Below are 13,806 nucleotides of genomic sequence, written 5' to 3' on the forward strand. Positions count from 1 at the left end.
CATATAAAGGATAGCCTCTGTGAAGATTTGGAATACCCTTTTGATCAGTTATCTAGATATAACATGAAAAATTTATTCGGGGATTTCAATGCTATAGTAGGACAGGTGGATATCTTCAAACCGACTATTGGAAAAGAGAGCTCACATATAACTAGCAATGATAATAGAGTTAGGCTAGTCAACTTTGTCACATCAAAAAATTCAATTGTGAAAAGTGAAACATTCCCGCATAAGAGTTTACACAAATATATTTGGACTTCCATAGATGGATTGACACACAACAAAATAGATCACATCTTGATAGATAAACGAAGACATACTAGTGTAGTAGATATATGAATCTTCAGGGCGGCAGACTGTAATTCTGACCATTATTTGGTAGTTGGAGAATTAAGAGAAGGACTATCAGTAGCCAAGCGACTAGAGCAACAAGTTAATGTTAAAAGAGTCAATATTCCGAAATTAAAAGACCAGGAAACTAAGCAACATTATTAGGTCGAAATATCAAATAGGTTTGCCACTTAAGGAAGTTTCGACGAAGTTGAGAAGGAATTTGATATTAATAGCGTGTGGAAAAATATCAGATATAATAACAAAATTGCAGCTGAGCAGAGTATAGGTTATTATGAAACTAAAGAAGAAAAACCGTGGTTTAATGGAGATTGTTGCATGGTAGTAGAAAGGAGGAAACAGGCAAAATTTAAATTCTTACAGGATCCAGTTGAGTCGAATAAAGACAATTATTTCAATGAAAGACGAGAAACAAGAAGTACACTTAGGAACAAAAAGAGAGATTACTTGAAGGAAAAACTGAATGAGACAGAAATAAATAGTAAGAATAAAAACTTTAGAGATTTATATAAGGGCATAAAGAAATTTAAGAACGGATATCAGGCAAGGATAAACTTGATCAAGGATGAGAATGGTGACTAGCTTGCAGACTCTCATTCCATCCTGAACAGAAGGAAAAATTATTTTGGGCAACTACTACATGTACATAGGTCAAGTAGAAATGATCGGGACGAAATTCAAATACAAACTGTTGAACCATCTATACTCGAACCCACACTTTATGAAGTCGAAATTGTGATAGAGAAGCTGAAAAAGTGCAAGTCTTCAGGTATCAATCAAATTCCAACGGAATTAATAAAAGAGGATGGAAACGCATCATCTATTGATATTTATAAGCTTCTCCTTGTTATTTGGGAGAAGGAAATGGTACCAGAACAGTGGAAGGAGTCCATAATTATTGTACCTATCTTTAAGAAGGGAGAAAAGACTGACTGTAGTAACTTTCGAGGAATATCACATTTATTGACGTCGTACAAACTGTGTATGTGTGTGTTTGTGTTTGTCTCTGTGTATGTGTGTATCCAATGCTGCACACTTCACTTGCGTGATCCGGGTTCGCAAATCCATTTTAATATTATCCTCCCATCTACGTCTCTGCCACCCCAAAGATCTTTTTTCCTCCGGTCTCCCAACTAACACTCTATATGCATTTCTGGATTCGCCCCTACGTGCTACATGCCCTGCCCATCTCAAATGTCTGGATTTAATATTTCTAATTATGTCAGGTGAAGAATACAATGCGTGCAGTTCTGCGTTGCATAACTTTCTCCATTCTCCTGTAACTTCATCCCTCTCAGCCCGAAATATTTTCCTAAGAACCTTATTCTCAAACACCCTTAATCTCTGTTCCTCCCTCAAAGTGAGAGTCCAAGTTTCACAACCATACAGAACAACCGGTAATATAACTGTTTTATAAATTTTAACTTATATTAAACTAGCTGAAAGCACCCGGCGTTGCACGGGTTGCCTTCCTTGCTTCTTTTTTTTTCATTAAGTTGGTTGTTAGAGTTTTCGGAAATCTCAGAAACTCAACTGTAGACAACCAAAACGAATTGTCTTTCCTCATCCATCAAGATGAATCTTTACATACCGTCACTTACATGAGTTAATGAACTTCTTAGCCAAATGCCTGAAAGGATTAACTGAATTTAAAACAACTGCAGATCAGGCAACGAAAGAAAACATTTCATCACGTGCCTTACACTCAAATGTATATAGATATTATATATATGTGTGTGTTTATTTATTTACTCTGGTGTAGTTAAGGCCACCAGGCTTTCTCTTCCACATCACCAGAAATACAAATAAAATAATAAAATAAAACCAAACGAACACACACACACACAGTATATAAGCTACAGCCACACAAACTTTAAATGAGTTAGCATTGTCTTGAAGTACAGCAAAACAAAAACACACCCCTCGGTCCCCATAGGCCCACTTAGTATTGTATCACTGTTCTACAGATCTTACATTTTATCTCTGCCGGTCAGTGACTGTTAAGTTTCAAGTGGCTTATCTTAGTCATGGGAGTCAACGTTTTAAAAAGCATTACAACCTTTCTGCCGTCTCCTTTCCTCCCCCGCAAATGTGACGTTGCACAGAGGCAGAGATAAAATAATTATAAAATCTGTACATTGATCTGAAGCTGTGCATTTCACGTAATTTCATGACTGTGTGTGCTTTCACTTGAATTTCAGAGACAGCTGACGATAAACAGGGAATTCCCTTGTTCCCAGTCTGAACCCATTGGGGTGTCATTGAGAGCCAAAATTTATCTCTCTATCGGTCGTACCAAAGAATCAATATACACGTATATAATTTAATTTATATTGGATGATTTTTTACCCCTTGACCGCTGTACGACTATGTTTTATGTGACTTGAGAAACTATATCTCACAAATTCAGAACATATTATATTATTTCTTATTTTATACACAGAATACACAATACAATTTATACTCGCAATAAGTCATTTTTAATGTAAAGACTAATATTCTGAGAGACATACACCGGTTTTTTTGTAAATTAATGCACAACATACTACATTGTCAATGTGATTATACATTTACATTAGCAATATGACAAAAATGTCATTGAATTGCTTTTTCATGTGTGTAAAATCTTTTTTTTTCTTACTTCTCTGTATAAAATATAGTTGAGAATGTGAAAAACACGGGGTTTTTAAGTTAATGTCTGCAACTTTGAGCGACTGTCCTTGAGCTTAATTTTAATATGGCCATTACAAATGCTAGTCGCACTGAAATTGCTGTTACTTATTATTATTATTATTATTATTATTATTATTATTATTATTACTATTATTAGTCTATTATTATTAATATTATTATATTCATTTATAATAACGATTTATTAAGAGAGATTGAATGAAAGTTTTTTTTATTATACTTTTACGTAAATGGATTTTATCTACCCGTGAAAAATAACACACTCCCAATTGCAGATCACATTTAGGCTACTTTTACTCACTTGTGTAAAAATAACTATTTCCTATTTGTTAATGTAATTACTTAATAATACATGTGGAATATTTGAAAAGAATAGGGGCGGAAAACCTAAGCTAAACCTTAGGCCTATAGATTGTGTACTAAAATGTTTCAGTATAAAAATCGAAAGACTGGTGCTTTTCATGTATTACATAAATGCATAGCCTACAATTTCCCATTTTGATCTACCTCATTATCATATGATAACAACATTCAGCTTGTAATTGTGAGTATTTTGATTAGAGATGCGACAAGGATGGTCACGCTGTAATCTATAGCAGAGTCAAACTGTGTAATTGCTAAATGGTCCAATTGATATTTCGGATAATGGCATTGTTAGTACACGCAGGATTTTATAGTGGGGTTGCTTTTGGAGTTCAATAGTGTGAAATGATTTTAGCCGGATGTTTCGGGTTGCGATTGGTACAGACCAGAAACATGGTCGGTGGATCGGGATGGAATATTGGTCACAATAGCTGTTTATCCCAGATTTATACATTTCCCCTTTTGTTCCGGCTATAAGGCGAGCCATAGTTAACCCCTGATTTCCTGACACCGTATGATAGATATACCTTACAATAGTTTCAAGCGGATGGCCACAATTGGTAAAGGCTTCATTCAACACATCCTATTTACAGTCTCGCAGCGTTTAACGGACGAACGTATCTGGAAGCAGCCACAGTATACAACACTATCCAAGTATGTAGATAACCAGGGAGTACAAAGCCTTCAACACGTCGACAGTTCCTTAGGATAAGCCATTGTTCCCAGCTCACACACACATGTGCGCAATTTCACGACCTCTCTCTGTTCAACATTTGTGTGTCAACATACAAAGGGATTTTGTGCTTCAATTGCAAAACTTGTATACAAAAGATCAATGTAAGGGACCAAAGATGTTGAATGAAAGTCCAGTGCAGAGTTAAGACAAGAACCCAGTCTGTCTCGATGGTATTGTTCTTGTATAATATGATGTATATTATGTTTCATTATGATTCTTTCAATTTAGTATTATTAATTCAGGATATTACACATTAGACCACGACGCTAAGACGGCAGAGAGACTATGTTAAGCGGTGATTTCCAATAGTTAAACGGATCCTACGCCACGTGCGAAAAATTCTGTTGACGCTTGCGGTATATAGCATCAACTGGTTTTTATAACAGTGTCATTGCATCGTTTCTTAGTGAAGATGACTGACAACATGAATCTAGTATTTATTTCTTTAATAATATGTTTATAATAATAATAATAATAATAATAATAATAATAATAATAATAATAATAATAATAACAATAATAATAATAATAACTTGTCAGACCAACATGCCTTTTAAATTTATTTATTTGTTATAACATGAGGCTGATATAGAGAAAATAATAACAATAATAATAATAATAATAATAATAATAATAATAATAATAATAATAACTTGTCGGACCAACATGCCTTTTAAATTTATTTATTTGTTAGAACATGAGGCAGATATAGAGGAAATAATAATAATAATAATAATAATAATAATAATAATAATAATAATAATAATAATAATACATAACTTGTCGGACCAACATGCCTTTTAAATTTATTTATTTGTTAGAAAATGAGGCAGATATAGAGGAAATAATAATAATAATAATAATAATAATAATAATAATAATAATAATAATAATCCTAATAATAATAACTTGTCGGACCAACATGCCTTTTAAATTTATTTATTTATTTGTTAGAACATGAGGCAGATATACAGGAAATAATAATAATAATAATAATAATAATAATAATAATAATAATAATAATAATAATAATTTGTCGGAACAACATGCCTTTTAAATTTATTTATTTGTTAGAACATGAAGAGGATGTAGAGGAAATAATAATAATAATAATAATAATAATAATAATAATAATAATTTATCTATGTAACTTAAAAGCATTTACCGTTTTCAGCACCTATGTTTTAAATAGTAAATTCTCTTACCTTTATTACCCTTTGTTTTATCCATGTTAGCCATGAAATTAGCCTATATAGTATTATTTTAGAGACCGGATTTTAAAGGGAAAATTTTTCATCAGAAAAGGACAAAAAACGGAAGTTATAGCCAAAACAAAGGACTTGAAAAAAGGACTATATTTTTTCCCAAAACACACTTCAGCACATTCATGGATATACTTGGCACACACAAACTTACATTTATCTCTTCGCAACATAAGGGAAGTGTTGTATTTGAAATAGTCAAAAAAAGACTTAAAAAAGGACTATATTACTCCCTCAAAAGGGTGCTGTATCAATTGAAAACACACTTCAGCACATTCATGGATACATATAGCACACACAAGCTTATATTTATCGCTTCACAACATAAGGAAAGTGTTGTATTTAATCACATTCAACATTTCAATATGTTTCAATATTATTCTGCCTCTTTGAATGCAGAATGTCTTTATAAACAGAAAATGACCGCTCAACATCAACTGAAACCAGAGGTGAAAATTTTCTTTTTACCCTGAACTCTAAATCAGCACACTTTATTAGTTTTTCAATGTCTGGAATCAAAAGAAGATCGATATTTATTTTCGCTTGCTTAGGAAGTTATATTCCTATCGGAAAAATTTAGGAAAATTATCTAAATGTTTGCGATATTCTGTCAAAAAAGGACCAAAATAAGAGATGTTTTTAAAAAGGGAAAAATGGGGAATATGGACTAAAAAAGGAAAAAAGGGAAGTCAAAATAACATAATTTGGCTGGTGGAAGATAGTTCTGAACATCGTAATTAATTATTTCATGTTTCGTATTGAAATAAAAAAGGGGTTTCCTTTAAAATCCTGGCTGTAATTATTATTATTATTATTATTATTATTATTATTATTATTATTATTATTATTATTATTATTATAATCTAGTTATTTACTGTATTAACAGCGGCGATAATTAGTTCTACACTTTATTCTGTATAAGAAATATCTTTATGTTAATTACGTCAAAATAAACTTGTGGAGATTCAAAGAGTTATCACTAAATAATCTCGCTTAGAAGGTCTGTCTGATTTAACACAAAAATCAGTGAAGAGGCAAAGTGACAAAAATCCAAATTGAGGTTAATGCTATATATACTATATACAGAGTCATTCACGAGGAAAGATAAAAAATTTAGGATGTGAATTCTGAAGTCACTCTGAGTCAAAAAATTCATATGAATATGGGTCCGTTTTCGAACGGTTACGGAGATGTGGCTCTTTAATTTCACAAAAACGTCTGGGATTCCATTGTACTAACTCGCATTTACAGACAGATAACGGACGGATTTAAAGTGCGCATACATACCTAATATTTTAGATGTTGGGGTCGATGTTTTCGCACATTTTCAAAGGTACCTCCTTCTGCTTCAATGCACCGTTACGCTCAGGCGTGAATCGCGCCCATCGCTCGGGAGAGTTGCTCGTGGCTGTTCTTTATGCGGCGTGCAGCATCCAAAATACGGTCGATTAGCGCCTCTCTCGTTTCCACCTTCCTTTGGTATACCAAGTTTTCCATCCAACCCCATAGACAGTAAATACTCTTCGATATGGTACTCTTCTTTTCGGAAAGCGTCGTTCATATTCACCAACGGCACGCAAGAAACTTCCATTGCACAAACCATAAACATACACAATATCCGCGTATTCTGAAGTCGAAAATTTATAAGGCATCTTGAGAAACACAACTTAACTCTTCAGGTGACTGTACCTGTATAACTACTGTATTGTAGTTAGCTGACTGAACTGCTGTGAACTGGTAAGTGATGGTGTATTTGTGTTATGTGCCGATTCTGTCAATACATCAGACAAGGGCAGGCGATTGGACATTTCTAATGCCCCACCATCCGGTTTGTGAGGTGAATGAACTTCTATGAACTTGTCTTATTTACATTGCTCACAATGCAGATTTCAATGTTACGTCATTCATTGCGATCCGTGATCTTGTCTCACATCTCACGTCAGCAGCATGTGGTAACGTCTGATTCACATTGGGGCGAGACCAAAAAAATGCATCTACCCCCGCAATCGTTCGAAAACGGACCTATGTTCATAAGAACTTTTTCACTCAAAATGGCCTGAGATATCGTATTCTAAATTTTTTACCTTTCCTCGTGAATCACCTTGTATTTTATTTTAAATTAATCATCACTATTTCTGACTACATAAAGATTTTTTTTTAATTTTGTGCTAAATTAAACAGCCAGGATAACCTATCAAAATATGCAGTAATAAACGAAATATTAAGTTACAGAAAGCTTAGTAGGTTTTCCCAATCATCTGCCACACATTCTCTTTTAATGTCATGTATTAATGGTAATTATTCGATAAATTGTATAATATGGGGCAATTCCGTTCTAAATATTATTAATTTTTCACCCATATCGTTGCTGAATTCAGCTGCCAATTTTTAACAATCCCGCCGTCAGATGCCGCATCGTTGCCGGCTATTCAAGCTATCCGTGCAGACTGAGTGTGCGCAGTGGCGTGACATATTATACTATATTTTTTCGAGTTTATGGACTCCGCTGCACCTTTCCAATGACTTCTAATTTCTGTAAAAGAAATCTTATAGCCTAATCCGTCTGCAGAAGTTCTTCTGGTTGTCATAGTTTTTAAGTATCGTGTTCTTCTGTTATTACTGCGTCACGTGACTACGGTTTAAAATTGACGCGGGTAAAATCTATCAACTGGCCAAACGGACTATAGGAACCATCATAACATTTGTCCATAAGAGATATCTTTGCGTCGAAACGAAGTTCGGTCCCCGCATTATCTGGCGGGACATGCGTAGCTCTTGGAAACCACCGCTTTATAGAGGCTACTGTATACAGAATGTATGACTTCGTTCATTTCTGTTTTGATATCCCAAATAGCAATCGAGGCATGTGGGAGGTATTTAATGGTTTCGCAGATTAAATCAGGAGTTTGTATAACTCCACTGACATCATCATGTAAATGTTAAGAATTTTAGTCTTCTTGTGATAATTTTACCCGAAACATGTGCAGTCAATTCCTTATGTTGCTTATTAATTTTCTTTCGACTTCTCAACGTTTCACCTAGTCGCGTTTATCGTTGGATAGTGTTTTATCGAGTTATTTGCTCTTCCTATAGTTTCGACAATATCGTATCTTAATTCGTAAGGTATCTATCCCACAAATTAATTTGTTTTGTTTTTTTTTTCGGTATTCAACGCATATAATAAGAATAAATCTATAAAGAAGATACTTTGAATACGTCAGTTTTAGTCACACTACAATGGTCTAAGAAATACGAGAACGAAGAAAATCCGCATGAAGTTGGACCATGTCGACGTATTCTGCTTCCTGAAATGTTTTCTATTGCTATCTTTCACTTTTTCTCTCACGAGTTTCAGAAATTCTAACTTCAGCAGCCATGCTGTGGAACATTCTGGTTCCTATGTGGTTGAAATCTATTACGTATTTTAAAGTAGTAGGCCCATAACTAGAATCTTCTATAAACATCTGAAATCGGAGTTCGAAACTAAAAAATGTATGCACATTTAAAGGACAATTTTTTTTCCATTATTTATTGTCGTAATACACTGCTCTTTTAAATAAAATTGACTGAGGGGAAAACGCTATGAAATGTTTCATATAAAACAATTTTTAACTCGAAAAGAGAGTAAAACTGATCAAAATGGTATTAAACTTTTTGGTATGAAATATCCCAAATAATAAACCCGAAATTAATGACATTACTTACAGTTCACCGTAGATATATACTACTACACATAGATATAGGCCTATAGGTTTTCTGTCTGTCTGTCTGTCTGTCTGTCTGTCTGTCTGTCTGTCCTTCCGTAGGTCTATTCATCTGTTCGTCCGTCTGCCCGTATCTCTCTCTCCTTCCATAAGTCTATCTATCTATCTATCTATCTATCTATCTATCTATCTATCTATCTATCTATCTATCTATCTATCTGTCTGTCTGTCTGTCTGTCTGTCTGTCTGTCTGTCTGTCTGTCTGTCTGTCTGTCTGTCTGTCTGTCTGTCTGTCTGTCTGTCTGTCTGTCCGTCCGTCCGTCCGTCCGTCCGTCCGTCCGTCCGTCTGTCTGTCTTATCTATCTTATCTATCTTATCTATCTATCTATCTGTCTGTCTGTCTGTCTATCTATCTATCTATCTATCTATCTATCTATCTATCTATCTATCTATCTATCTATCTATCTATCTATCTATCTATCTATCTGCCTGCCTGCCTGCCTGCCTGCCTGCCTGCCTGCCTGCTATCCATCCATGCATGCATTTATGTATTTATTCATCGGTCTACATATCTGTACAGCTATCTATACGTCTATTTCTATTCGTCTGTCTATTCATCCACCTATAAAGTCGGCCTTCGGTAACGTAGTTGGTATAGCGCTGGCCTTCTGTGCTCGAGATTGCGGGTTCGATCGCGGCCCAGGTCGATGGCATTTAAGTGTGCTTAAATGTGAGGCTCATGTCAGTAGATTTACTGGCATGTAAAAGAACTCCTGAGGGACAAAATTCCGGCACATCGGCGACGCTGATATAACCTCTGCAATTGCGAGTGTCGTTAAATGAACCATAATTTAAAATTTTCCTTCTATCAACATGCACATTCATCCATGCATTGCTTCGCCAATCTATCTACATATAGGCTACCTGATTTGCTTTCTGTTCGTCCCTTTATCTACCAATGCCCTTCCATCTCTGTATATGGTAATCACTCGCAGAACAGCCTTCTCTCAAATTTATGGACCAATATTTTTCGCATTAAATAACAGGAAGTTATTTTTCCCATTAATTGTGAATATGACATATTAGAGTTTTTACTTTAAATAGTAGAGTAATAATTTATTTGAAGTGCTTTGCCAAAGTAGCACTGACATCCATTTAATCAAATTCCGCGGTAGCAGTTTTCCATAGCAGTCTGCTACTGTTTCATATTTCCTGACTTCCCGTCGGGTCGAGGGCAGCCAAGTTCCATATCGTGAAACAATAACAAAGCGCATTGTTTGCAAATTGTACTGAAGCTGCATTGGGTCTTTGATTTGCCACGCCCACCAAGTGCAATTTGTCGTCTTCCGCAGCTGTAAAAATGAAGTAACAGAATTAGTAAATGCATAGTCGTGATCAGGTCTGAACTTGTTTAGGTAGGCATCCCGCGCTGCAGAAACTCTGATTTATTGACTTGGGTTACAGTGGGGTATGAGGTTGGGTTGAGGGTGGAATATGTTGCCGGGGCGGAAAGAGGAAAGGGAGAAAGGGGGAGGAGAGTTTGAAATACAATTTTGCCCTAAATCACATTTATTTCCGAAACCTAGCACATCAGCAGAAAGGTAGTAGTGGAAGGGGATAGTAGTAGTGTCCCACAATCATAAATCACAACCCCCTTGCAATTGTATCCACTGCCCTAATCTAATTCACTATGGAATCTCGCGCTTTGGCTCTATATTTAAAACGAGGGACTTAAAATATGAAGGACTGATGTCATGCCACCGGACAGGGCCCGGAGGGATAGCATCCTCCTTAAAACACATTGCTTACATCACTTGAGTATTTCTATTTGTGTTGTGGAGGGTTTATGTCAGCCTTCGTGCAGGTAGAACGGGTAACAAGTGGCAGTTACACCAAATCGTGGCTTGCTGTAACCGTGGAGACAGGTATTCGATCCCCGGTACATTCTCTGAGATGCATATTGAGCGAACCTTTTGGTACAGTTTTCCTCTGAATATGCCCTACTTCGATTTCTCCTGCTATTTGTCACTCCTCAGTTTTCCCCGGGGTGATGCGTCATCCCAGATGACTCCATTTTGTTCTGTAGTTTAGTCTAATAATCTAACAATAGCTTGGGCTATTCACCGACAGTAAAAGTTTCAATTACCTGCAGTGAAGGAAGGAGAGAAAAGTTCTGTGGTGACAGAATACCCCAGGTGAGCAGTAATGAGTCCAAAAAAGGGTGAGGACTCCAGGGTTAAGTCATTTTCTTCGTATGCAAATATCGGCCTGCAATAGAACAGAAATGATCCACTAACAATTACATCATACCTTTCATACCTGAGGCTGACGTCGTGATTTCTCCACATTACCGGTATGTCACCGTATCTCTATCTGGCGCAGGTCTATAAAAATCTAAAACATGAGCTTACCGTAGAAGTAAAAAGGCCTAGATAGATGGATGAAAGACAGATGAAAAAATTTGATTAAATTGAAGGCATGGATGGATAAGATGAACAAATGAAATGGATGGATAAGATGGAAAGATGTAATGGATGGATAAGATGGACAGGTAAGATATGTAGATGAATAGGAGAGAAAAAACGAAGAGGATGGACGCTGTGGGTCGATGGTAAGATGGAATTATGGCCGGATGCATTTTATACATGGATTGGGATGGATTGCTTGGATAGAATGGGACGAATGGTGTTTATGGAATGCGGAGCAATATGATTGAAAGTGACACATTTGGTAGATGAATGGGGTGGGATGATGTTAAAGGATGTGTATGTGATGAATACGATGGATCGATGAGATTAATAGGTGGAGTAATATGGAATGAAGTGGATGGATGAATGGAATCCTATCGGCTGGGATTGAGGGATAGGATGGGATGGCATGGGTGGGTGGATGGATGGAATAGGATAGATGGATGGATGAGATGAATTGGAATTGATGGATGGAAGGGATGAGTTGAGTTGGATGGGATGAATGAGGGGATTAATATGTTGGATGGGATGAATAGGTGAGATTGGTAGATAGTATATTACGCGTATAATGAATGAGATGGATTGGATAGGATGATGTGCATGGGATGAATGGACGAGTTTGATACTGTTCTCCAACCAGGAGATTAAGCGTGAAAGGAATGTAATTGCTATTGCGTCGTCTATTGGAGCGAAATAGATAGATAATATTATCGTTTTAACGTCAATTTAAAAGATATGCGCTCTCCTGAATATGTTAATTCCTATATGGAGGGATTAAAAGACCAGAAGATTAACCGTGATCCAATTTTTAACTAGGGTGTAGAATATGTATCAGTGTTATCGTTTGTGCTTTGAGAGTTAGCCAATAGATATGCGTATACTTTCGTGTGTGACCTTATGACATCTTATGACGTCAACATTCATTCACAGCATTACCCCGCTGCGTCTCATTCCCCTGAGACTTTCTCCTGGTTGGAGTACAGTAGATGGGATGAAATAAATGGATGAGATTGATAGATAGGACTATATAAGGTGGATGGAATGATTGAGATTGATAGAGTTGAATAAAGAGATGAGATTGATAGATTGGATGAAATAAATGGGTAAGATTGATAGGTTGGACGGAGTAAATATATGAGATGGGTAAATAAATTGGATGGGATGAGGTACATGGGATAAATAGACGAGATTGATAGATGTGATGGAAGAAATGAATGAGATTGGTAACATATGAGATGAGATGAGTGGGTGAGATTAATGGATGGGATGGAATGAAGATATGAGTTTGATAGATTGATGGGATGTGGTGGACGGGATGAATGGGTGCGATTGATAGATTGGATCGGATAAATGTTTGAAATAGGTAAATAGATTAGATGCGACGAGGTGTATGGAATGAATGGGCAAGATTGATATATATGCTGGAATAAATGAATAAGATTGATAATATATGGGATGAAATGAAGTGGATGGGTTTAATGGGTGAGATTGATAGATGGAATGGAATAGATAGATGAGATTGATAGATTGGATAGGATAAATGTATGAGATAGGTAAATAGATTGGATGGGATGAGGGGCATGGGATGAATGGACAAGATTGAGAAATATGCTGGAATAAATTAATGAGATTGGTGATAAGTAGGATAAAATGAGATGGATGGGATGAATGGGTGAGCTTGATAGATGGAGTGACATAAATGTATGAAATGGATAGCTTGGATGGGATGAGTTAAATATATTGGATGGAATGAGGGACATAAATGACTGGACAATATTGATAGATATGCTGGAATAAATTAATTAGATTGATAATAAATGGTATGAAATGAGGTGGATGGGATGAATGGGTGAGATTGAAGGTTGAGTGGCATAAATGTTCGAAATGGATGGATGGGATGGGATGAGTTGTATAGATTGGATGAAATGAGGTGCATGGGATGAATGGACGAGATTGATAGATGGAATTAAATAAATGAATGAGATTGATAGATGGGATGGGATAAAGAGACGAGATTTATAGATTTGATGGGATGAGTTGAATGGAATGAATGTGTGTGTTTGATAGAATAAATAGGATAAGTGGATGAAATTGAGATTGATAAATGGAATGAAATGAATGGATGAGATTTATAGATGGTTCAGGATAAGTGGATAAGATAGATGGGATGGGATGGGATTGGGATGGGATGGGTGAGGTAAGGTGAGGTTAAAGAAATGGGTGGAAATGAA

General features: G+C 35.9%; 1 protein-coding gene across 1 annotated transcript in view; it reads left to right on the plus strand.

The window, feature by feature from the left end:
- The window catches only part of LOC138693464 (zwei Ig domain protein zig-8-like), a 1,129,977-nt gene that overhangs the window by 1,090,541 nt on the left and 25,630 nt on the right, over positions 1 to 13,806 (plus strand). The window lies entirely within an intron of this gene.

The sequence above is a fragment of the Periplaneta americana genome, chromosome 17 (genome assembly GCF_040183065.1).
Source record: "Periplaneta americana isolate PAMFEO1 chromosome 17, P.americana_PAMFEO1_priV1, whole genome shotgun sequence".
Taxonomy (NCBI): domain Eukaryota; kingdom Metazoa; phylum Arthropoda; class Insecta; order Blattodea; family Blattidae; genus Periplaneta; species Periplaneta americana.